This window comes from Nicotiana attenuata, unplaced genomic scaffold (assembly GCF_001879085.1).
Source record: "Nicotiana attenuata strain UT unplaced genomic scaffold, NIATTr2, whole genome shotgun sequence".
Taxonomy (NCBI): Eukaryota; Viridiplantae; Streptophyta; class Magnoliopsida; order Solanales; family Solanaceae; genus Nicotiana; species Nicotiana attenuata.
This window is the reverse complement of record NW_017674437.1, coordinates 1-11,027: the sequence shown is the minus strand read 5'-3', so window position 1 is coordinate 11,027 and position 11,027 is coordinate 1.

Sequence of the window (11,027 nt, the reverse complement as noted above, 5' to 3'; positions counted from 1 at the left end):
CTTTGATCTGCTTGGTAACTTCCTCCTTGATTTTCAAACTCATGTCTGGTTTGAATTTTCTGAGCTTCTGTTTGACTAGCGGACACATGGGATTAGTGGGCAACTTGTGAGCCACGATAGATGTGCTCAAACCGGTCATATCTTCGTATGACCATGCGAAAATATCCTCATATTCTTTTAGGAAACGAAAGTGTTCCTCCTTCTCTATAGGTGACAGGTGAATGCTGATGCGGGTCTCCTTGACGGTCTCGGCGTCTCCCAAATTAACTGCTTCGGTTTCGTCCAGATTGGACTAAGGCTTATTCTCAAAGTTTTCGACCTCCCTGACAATTTCCTCAGGCATCTCATCCTCTCCCTCTGAATCACTATCCTCATGTTGCGTTGCCTCATTACATGTCAGAGTTACTGGTTCATCAGGAAAAGTAATAATAATGCTGTAGAAAAGAAAAATGTAAAGATAGTAGTGAATAATAAAGAGCAAATTCATTTGATTAAAATTTGAAAAATTATCCAGACAAAGTGCGGCTCGATGAGTCGAGCATTCATTTTGAAATAAGTAAAGCTTAAAACAAAATTACGGGAAATCCTAAATGCCTAGAATAGCTTATAGAAGTAAATTCTGCCAAGCTACCCAGGGAGTCGGCGGGCTCGGGATGGTGTGGCGGTCCAGTTTCTGAGAACGGCTCCCTTCTCCATAGTCTGAATAGTGAGGCCTTCTTCAACCCTGCTAGTGCTTCTTCTTCCGTGGTCCCCCATATTGTGTCAGCTTGATGAAAAGCTTGTTCCAGACGTGGAACTGGCTGCTCAAGTGGGTAATATGGCTCCATGTGTACTGGTATCCGAGCCCAAAGGTGGTACCATGATTCTTCAGCTGTATTAGTTTGGTGATACCTTGGAGGTTCTTTCCCAATCCTTTTCCGGGTTCATATCCAGACCATACTAATATGCTTTCTTTCTTAATACTCCACCACTTGTCCTTCTCGACATCATTGACCCATTCGATGTGATGGTAGGTTTCCCCTCCTAGCCTTCTTCTATGTCTAATGGCAGGGATGGTCTGACTAGTGTAGATGGGGTTACTTCCATCTCCGTGAATGATTACCTCTTGGTGGTTCCATTCAAACTTCACGGCTTGATGTAGTGTGGAAGGCACGGTTCCAGCAGCATGGATACATGGCCGACCCAACAAATGGTTATATGAGGCTGGTATGTCAAGCACCTGAAGTTCAACATCGAACCAAGTTGGCCTCATCTGCAAGCAAAGGTTGATATCCCCGATCGTGGCCCTCTGGGACCCATCGAAAGCCTCACATTCATGCTTCCTGCCCGTATCTCATGGATACCTTTGTCCAACCTTTTCAGCATGTCAAATGGACAAATGTTTAGGCTCGATCCTCCATCAAGCAAGACCATGGCAATGAACTTGTCTTCAAATTGCACCGTAATATACAATGCTCTATTGTGATTCCGCCCCTCGGGTGGTAGCTCATCTTCGTGGAAGATGATCTTATGACTTTCTAGTACTTGCCCAACCATGTTGGCCATTTCTCCGCCGGTGATGTTATTGGGTACGTAGGCCTCACTCAACACTTTTATTAAGGCGTTCTTGTGTGCCTCAGAATTCTGCAATAGTGATAGATCAACCTTACATTCCTCTCATGTATTTCTTGGTGTTCATTCTCAGAGTCGTGGACCCTCTTGCGCAGCCTGTTGTACTTAACCTGAGCTTCAGTTTCCTCATCAATGCTTTTGTTCCCTCGACTGGCCCACCATTCCTTTCAAGCTGTCCTCCAACCATGCTGGGTAGAGAGGCTCGTACCCTGCGTGATACCTGTCCGGCTCGACGGTGTTCTTCTCTACGATGATCTTGCAGTGCCACATGTGCTGAGCCTAGCACTTATAAGGGACGTCGTTGTCTTGAAAGTCGGCCCTGAAGTGGCTCATCTTGACAACTCTTGGTACAACCTGCTTTCGGCTTGCTTGCCTCATAACTCGCATAGGGACATATGGGTATATCCCTCACAACCCGATCAGTACCAAGTACGGAGCATCCCTTGATTTGATAATAAACTCATCTGTGGGGAACCATTCAACCTTCCATTGCACCTGTTCCTCGGTTAGATTGTCAAAGAACTCTACCCATTCCTTGGCGCTTTCCGCTGAGCAAATCTATCTGGAATATAAGTCATCTGCTTGGGATGATGGAAAGCAATATGGTCATTCCAGGCCCTCCGCGGAAATTCTTGGCGATAGTGACCCCTTTGAAAATGTTCCAACAACCATAACAGCAGCAACAAGTTGCAACCCTCGAAATGATTTACCCCTCTTTGACAATGCTCCAGAGCCCTATAGATGTCGGCTACGATCATGGGGACTATGGTATACGCCTGTCCATTAATCCCTTCCATCAGAGTTTTTGCAACCATAGCCAACCTAGTGTGAATTATTCCCTTTTTCATTGGGAACACTATCAGGCCTAGGAAATACACCATGAATACAAATACCCTGCGGTGGATATGACCCAGAGAAGTGAGCGAGATTTCATTATGGTAGGTGCGGAAAGATTTGCTATGGCCATACCTCTCGTATAGGTATTCGAAAGGTATGTAAGATTCCTTCAAGCACACTAAGTCGACATTCTTCTTCAACCTCATCATTTTAAAAAATTCCCTGCCCGTACGGTTTTCTGGTACCAATAGCCCAGGACTGTCCCAAGTTAAACCCGCAAGCCCTCCAATTTCCTCTAAAAGTGGTGTCATTTCTATGTCGCTGAAACGGAACACCGCCCTCTCACTATCCCAAAATAAGGTGGCAGCTTCGATCAGTTTGTTGTTTGGCTCAATATACACCAAGAAGGGCAGGTTACCCAGGTATTTCCTCACATGTTTCTTGTCACTTGAGGAAAGGTCCTCCCATCAATCTAGCAGTAAGGATGGGATGTTGCTAACCATACCAAATCTGGGGACCTTGTGCTTCATTTTCTGCAAAACAAAAGGTTAGACCTTACCCCCATCGGACTCGACTATTTATATATTTGTGATCAACATATCGTCATTTAATTCTCCAAATTGATGCATAGAATGTGGTTGTGTTCGTTGCAATTATGGAAAACCCGATGGACTTTGGATAAGGCTTATATTAAAGGATCATTATGCGGACAACATAACTGATCCGGCTAGGTTTGACCATGATGCATGCACAATCTTGACCAGAGTAAGGTTTCTATGGGGTTTTAGACTGGTACCCTCGAGCGGACAACTCGAGGGGGAAGGCACGGAACCATCGACTGCACCGCTGATCGACTGGTTTTACCGCAAATAAGCCTTTCCGAATTTAAGGGTAGTAAATAGGAAGAGCGCAGCCACTCATTAAAGCGTTGCTATAGGATTTGATACGCACGAGTGGAATATGATGTGGAGCATGATTTATGCAGTAGTTACTAACATGTAGTCAAGTATTTTCACGTAAGGAAAAATAAATACAGTATTTAAACAATTGAATGACAGTTACAAAAAGGAAACAAAAGGACTAGTCAGTTTCAAGAATAAAGAACAATAAATGCTTAAAAGAAAACAGACAGTAAAAATTAAAATAAGGGAAGAGGGTACGTGATAAAGCATGCTTGGACTAGTTCATAACAGCAAGTTCGTTATGGTAAGAGCCTAAATGGTATCCCCAACAGAGTCGTCATGCTGTCGCGCCCCCTTTTTTCCCCCTCCCTCGCGGGGAGAGAAGTCCGGGTTTCAACATTCATGGGTGGTGAGAACTCATTTCCTTTTAGAAATTGGGTATTTGAAGAGTTGCCACCTAATGATTTTCGAGGTGCGTTAGGGAACCTAGAGCGGTTAACTCTTAGATTAGTTTGCATTACCAGAGATTAGGGTAAGGGCTCGAAATAACCTTGAGGGGAAGGTGTTAGGCACCCCTCGTGGTCCACAACGGTGGGTCCCAGCCGAACTTATACTTACGAATTAGTCCATTAACAAAATAAACAATTTAAGCAAATAATTGCAAGCAGAGCATGTTGGGCATTGTATAACTCAAATAATAAAACAAGAATTCAAACAGGTTGTGTGCATAAAGAAGGAAAGTAAAGCTTCAAGTAAAGAGGATTTGGGGAGAGGGAGGTCCTAGGTTGGTTAGCCTATAGGATCACATCAGTACAATGCCCGGTAATCACTCCTTAGAAAGGGGCTACGCGTGCCATTAGCGCACCGGTCATCATATCCATATCTACCCTCCCATTCCCTTAGTGGTCATGAAAAGCGAGTGTTTGGTCAACGATCTCTATTGCGTGTTGTTACCCGTCCCTTCTTAATGGTCCTGGAGGGATTTAGGACCTCTACCTATAGGTGGTTCTAGACAAACCCCTAAGGTTTTAAAGGTGAAAATTCTAAGGCGACAAGCAAAAACAATTAGGACTTCTAGCATATTAGATAAAGGGAGCAATTAGAGGATCAAAATTTCCTCCTCAAACAAGATACAAAAACAACATGACTCAAACACAATTTAGGGCCTTCTATTAAGCAGTATCCCAAGGCAGGATGCTTAGGTGGACATGCAGGAGGCAAGCAATTATTTTTTTTTTACAAAAATCAGGAGTAATGACCCTAGCAGTTGCCTATTGGTTTTGAAGCTGGTTAAGATCAGAGAAAACTTTAAGCAATTAAACAATTTCAGAGTTGCAGAAAAACGTCCTAAGGCTTGCCTATATGCGGAGCACTGATTAGTACATTTATATAGTGAAAATAAAGCAGGTTTTGAATCGGATTTATGTAATACTTATAGGCGTGATATCGAATGATAGATTGAGGCAGTTTTAAAGAACTTACTTCAGGAAATATAAAATACTTAATTAAACCAATTCAGAAGTGAACTAAACAATAACCGGATTGAGTCCTTTAAACCAAAATTAAGCGGGATCCATAGGCAGTATTTGGTAGTGTTTCCTATAGGCATGACATCTAGGTTAAAGACTTGCATGCATGGAAACATACATAAACACTTGTTATAACAGAATCTGGGCTAAATTACATCCTATAGGCATGTCATCTACTTGTTAGGCTGATTTTAAGGCATTGAAGACATACCTATAAGCATGGTTTCTAGCATGGCGAGATAAACACGACAAGATGCAAAGCCCTATCAACATGATTTCTACTTGTTAAAGCAATCAAATCAAAATGTAAAGTCCTATGAGCATGATTTCTACCCGTATTACTTCCACAAACATGTAACTACCCATCCCTTTTTACTAATTACCCCATTATCTATTTACAAATTATTACAGACCATATGAATGAATTACATAAGTAAATAAGTAAATAAGAAGCATTAGGCCCAGATTTCCAAAGCCTCTGATGGACTCAAATGCCTCAATTCCATAAACAATGTTATAGTCTAGGTGCATCAAAGTTCCCTAAGGACCTCAAGGATCCCGGATAGTGCTTACACCTAGACCTGGTAACCAAATTGAATAAGTGCAGTGTGGAAGGGCCAGCCTCAGTATGCCAGAGTTCAGAGGGTTCTCAAGAGGATCCCAAGGCAGTACACATATTGGAGGGGGCAAAACTTATTAATCTAGGAGTAAAGTGAAAGTGCTTGACACAAGTTGAAAGGTTTTAGTGAAAGACCGTATTTAAAAAGGGAAGTTTGTTCGAAAGTAATTTTAGTAAAACCCAGAGGAAGTTTGAAAAGAGATTGAAGTAATGAATAATAGTCCAAACGTAACATCTTAAAACAGGCTCGTACATAGCCAGTAGTCACAGGACCAAAGCAAATTCAGTAGCCACAAATAGGGGTCAGGGGGTTTGGGGTTCATGGAAGACTTGATTGCAAAAATATAATCAAGCAAAGGTCGAGGAATGCTCAGAAACAAACGGAAGGGGTAGTACACTGATTCTTAAAAGAAGAGAAGTTTATAACATGCTAATAAGGTAAACATATTAACTACAAATTTCACAGCAAAACCATAAATAGAAGCAAACTAAAAACAGAATGAACTGAAGCAACAAAAGAATCATATTGTTGTTGAAACTTTGAATTGAAACTAGGACATACCAGTAAAGAAGATAGCAAGCAAAGTGAAAAAGCAGGAGAACACAATGGTTAGCCCTGGCTTGCAGCCGGCTAACTTAGAGCAGTGGCAAGTAGCACAAAAAGAGAGCAGAAAGTTTTAAGTGTGAGAGAGAGTTTTTTTTGAACCAAGAGTTCGTGTTTTGTGTTAATGAAAGACTAAGGTATTTATAGGTTGAAAACAAGTAGCAAATAAGGTAAAAATCAAAGTTCACTAGTAGTTATGGAACTCAGAATCAATCAATCAAGCAATCAAGGCAAGTACTCCTTTTAATTGAGGAGTTAACTCAATGGTAAGAACAAGTGATAAATAAGGAATGAAATCATGCATAGCTGGAGTACAACAACTAAGGAAAGATTTCAAAATAGTACAAGTATAGAACAGGTAATTAAGGCTAGGTTCAGAAAGTTTTAATTAAGGAAATAATCAGTGAGAATCAAGTAATAATACAGACAAGGCAAGGGAAAATTAATTAAGGCAAGCAAATTAATCAAATTAAGTGGAAAGGTAGGAATCGGGGGGAGGGGGGGGGGGGGTTAAAGGAAAGTGTTCAAATCAACCCAGGAAACAGGGAATTGAGAACTAATCAAAGAGAAGTTCATGAAAAAGAGTCAGCATGTTTGACATATAAATAGAGTAAGACATGGATAGTCTAGAATTGGCACACAACTCTAGAAAACATGAAAGTTAAACAATACTAAATCAGTGAGAAAGATGCAAGTCTTGATGCGAATAGTCAAGATGAACACAAACACATAGAATCAGTGTAAGTTTAGGCTGAGAAACTCAGTAGAAGCATATCAAGGCGAGACAGTCACAAGAAATCAGAAGAACTCAAAAAATGAAAACCGGTCAGTCATGCTAATACACTGAAACCAAACGAAGAACCCTAAAAATCAGGGATTTTAACATAGGTGAGTGGAAAAGGCAGTAAAACATAGAATCAGTCGAGATATGCAAAGGATAGAAGTTAAAACGTAAAAATCGATTTAAACAAAGTGTAGAAGAAGTTCTGAAAAACCCTAACTTTAGAAAAAAGTGAAAATCAACTTGAAATCGATGATTTTTGCAAAAGAAGTTCAAGAACAGTGTAAAACATAAAAGGAACAGACTCGAATCGTTTAAAAATAGCACAGATCTAGGAGATGCAGACGAAAATTAGGGTTTCAGAAGAAACCCAAGTAGAGATGGAAGAACCTGTTTAGAAACTCAAAGATCGTAACAAATACAGTGTGATTTTGCTCGAAATCACACCGGAGTAGCCATGAACAGCCAAAATAGTAAACCCTAGATACAAGTCGGCGTGGCCTAGGGCCTTTGAAGGCCTCAAAGAAGATGAGCATGGCAATGGAGGGGCCATTGGAGGCTTAGGAGTTGAAAGAAAGTCACCGGAGATGACCGGAGAAGAGAAGTCGGCGTTTGAAGATTATGGTTAGGTTGAGAGCGTTTTGAGAGTAGAGGGATTTTTAGGGCGGCGGATGTGAAGAAGTGATTAGGGTTCGGGGTCGTTTGGGAATTAAAAAGGTAAGTTTTAATGAGGGATATTGATTTTTTAGATCAACGACCAGGATCTGATGGGGTCTTGGGTCGGGTAGGCGTGTACAGGGTCTGGGTCGGGTAGTTTAATAAGAAATTGGGCTGGGGTTGGGTTCAATTTAGGCTACAATTGAAATGCAAATCTGGCTATATTTTAAATAGCCACTTTTGCCTATATTAATTTATAAAAAAATAATAAATAACTTCTAAAAATAATTTGATGTACCAAAATAATTTTAAAAAAATATATTTATCATTTTAAAAATATAAGGACCAATTTTACGCATATAAAATGTAATTATACATTATATGGGCTAATATTGCAATTATATGCAATTTAGCTTAAAAATTACCAAATGCAATTATAAAAATGCATATAATATATTAACCATATTTTTGCATAAGTATAGAAATTAAATGACTAAATCACCATAATAATAATTTGGTAAATAATTATTGGGGGTTTTATGAATAAAAGGGAAAGAAATAAATCAGTCTAAAAATCTTAAATATATAGGAAAATTATAACAACCTTGTGCATGCTTATATATGCATGTATATGCTATTTAGAAGGTATTTATGCATATATAAAAATATAGAGAAAAATTGGGTTTCAACATCCGCTGCCTTCATTTTCTCCACTTCTCCCCTCAGCTCCTTAACCGACTCCTTTGAGGCCCTCGTATTCTTCAACTTCTTTGTTCTTTTGCTCAGCTCCTTGAGTGTTTTAACTTGATCAGCGAGGGCATCCATTATCAGCTTTTGGTTATCAAGGAGCTTCTTCTGGTTGTCCAGAAGCTCTTTGAGGGTCTCCTCTACTGAAGCTGGCACCTGTGGTTGTGGGGGCACTGACTGAGCTGCCACTGAACTAGAAAGTACAGACAACTTAGAAGTTGCTGCCTGCATCCAGTTGTTGATACTGGAGAGCGTTTGGTTCAATCTGTGGGCAGTCAATGGGTAAGCTGTGGAGGATGGAATATCTAGAGCAGTGGATGTAGATGGTTCGGGGGCAAACTCTGGTATGGCAGTGGGAGGCTGAGAAGAAGTGACTACTACTACTGGCTCTCCAGACTGCCAATAGAAGTAGTGGCTTTGCTTTTGGGATCTTTGTCTTTGGGGTTGTCATCAGCATACCATGAAAAGGGCATCTTGGGTTTCACCTTTACGTCAAATTTTCTTTTCTCTACTTCCTGATCCTCCAAATACATTGTAAGGAAGTCCGGAAAGGGATATGATCTATCACCCTCATTGACCACCCTGGTGATCACTCTAGCCATAACATTACCGACATTGATCGGGCACCCCTCCATAATAGCCGCCACCAATATCGCCCGGGAGATCGGCATAGAGTTTTCATGGGTAGTGGGGTCCAGCCTGCTGCATACAAAAGTCTCCCACCCCTTCGCCTCAAAGTTTAGGGTTTTCCTCAAGATTGCAACTCCTGATGTCAACCATACTGGGGTGGTGCCCAGATGAGCCGGATATGATGCCAACCATGGACGGGCTGCCTCATCAGGTGCCAACCTCTCCAAGTACAATGTTTCATCTTCCTCATTAAAGCCCATGTAGTCATTTATTGTCTTCCCATCAAACTTCACTTTCAGGTTCCACTCATTGGTCACTTTGGTATCCCTCTTGATGTGGGAGGCATTGGCGTAAAACTCTTTGACTAAGTGCTCGTTTGCCTCTGACACCTGTGATGTCCCAAAGGGTCATCACTTGTTTTCTTACTCATTCTGTGCTTCTGGGGTCTTGAAAACCTCATTTGGGGTTGCCTCGATTTGCGTGCGTAGTTCGGGCGCGTAGCCGGAAAGCTTAAATATGAATTCTGTGAGAAAATGCTAAATTTTGATATTAAATTGAATAAATTTAACTTCGGTCAACATTTAACTTCGGTCAACATTTTGGGTAAACGGACCCGGACCCATGATTTGACGGTCCCGGAGGTTCCGTAGGAAAATATGGGACTCGGGCGTATGACCGAAATCGAATTACGAGGTCACAAGCCCGAGAAATGAATTTTTGTGTGAAATTGTTTTCTGAAAATAATTAAGGAAAATGGGAATGAAATTTGATTAAAAGACTATGGTATCGGGCTCGTATTTTGGTTCCGGCGCCCGGTACAAGTCTTATATATGGTTTAAGCGCTTTCTGTAAAGTTTGGTTGAAAACGGACGTTGTTTGACGTGTTTCGGACTTAAAATGGAAAATTGATATTTTATGAAAATTTGGAAGAAATCATGAGTTTTGAGGCTTGATTCGATGTTTATGATGTTATTTTGGCAATTTGATCGCACGGATAAGTCGGTAGGATGTTTTTGAAGTTGTGTGCATGTTTGGTTTGGAGCCCCGAGGGCTCGGGTGAGTTTTGGATAGGTGTCGGAGTGCATTTTGAACTTAGAGAAAAGCCGGTACACTCAGTCCTGCAATTTTCGCATTTGCGAAGTAGGCCTCGCAAATGCGAGCCTGGCATCGCAAATGCGAGGAAAGGGTATAGTGCACTGGGGTCGCAAATGCGACCATTGGGTTCGCAATTGCGGAATTTAGCCGGTCGCAAATGCGACTTTGGGCTCGCAATTGCGAAGTTCTTAATCCTTGGCAGAGTTCGCAAATGCGAATAGTACCTTCGCAATTCCCATACCTGCAGGGTTCGCAAATGCGAACCCTTGTTCGCATTTCCCACATCTGAGGCCCATCAAATTTTATACTTAGTCGAATTTTCATCATTTTTCACCATTCTTTCAAAATCAAAACTCCATAGGCGATTTTTCAAGAACAAAACTTCTCCCAAATCACTTGTAAGTCAATTTTTACTTAATTCTTTCAATCATTAACATCATTTAACATGTTTTCCACTTAGAATCAATGATTTTCATGGGTGAAATTGGGGGTTTTGGGTAGAACCTAGGTTTTTCAAAAATTGGGGATTTGGACCTCAATTTGAGGTCCGATTTAAAAACAATTTATATATTTGAGTTCGTGGGGGGAATGGGTAATCGGGTTTTGATTCGAACCTCGGGTTTTGACCACGTGGGCCCGGGGGCGATTTTTGACTTTTTGGGTAAAACTTTGGAAAACTCATTTTCATGCATTGGGGTTGATTCATTTAGCACTTATTGACGTAATTAAGTAATTTGTGATTAGATACGAGCGAATTGGCGGTGGAATCAAGGGGTAAAGCTATAATTAAGACTCGAGTTGTGTTCAAGGCATCGAGGTAAGTATTTGGTCTAACCTTAGCTTGAGGGATTAGGAGTTGAGTCCTATTTGCTATGTGATAATTGTTGAGTACGACGTATAGGCATGGTGACGAGTATCTATACGTTGGTGTCAAGTATGACCGTGAGTCTTATATTGTGATTTTCATGATTTCGTTGTGTTCTTCATGCTTTGGTGATGATTTCTAGTTGTTGTG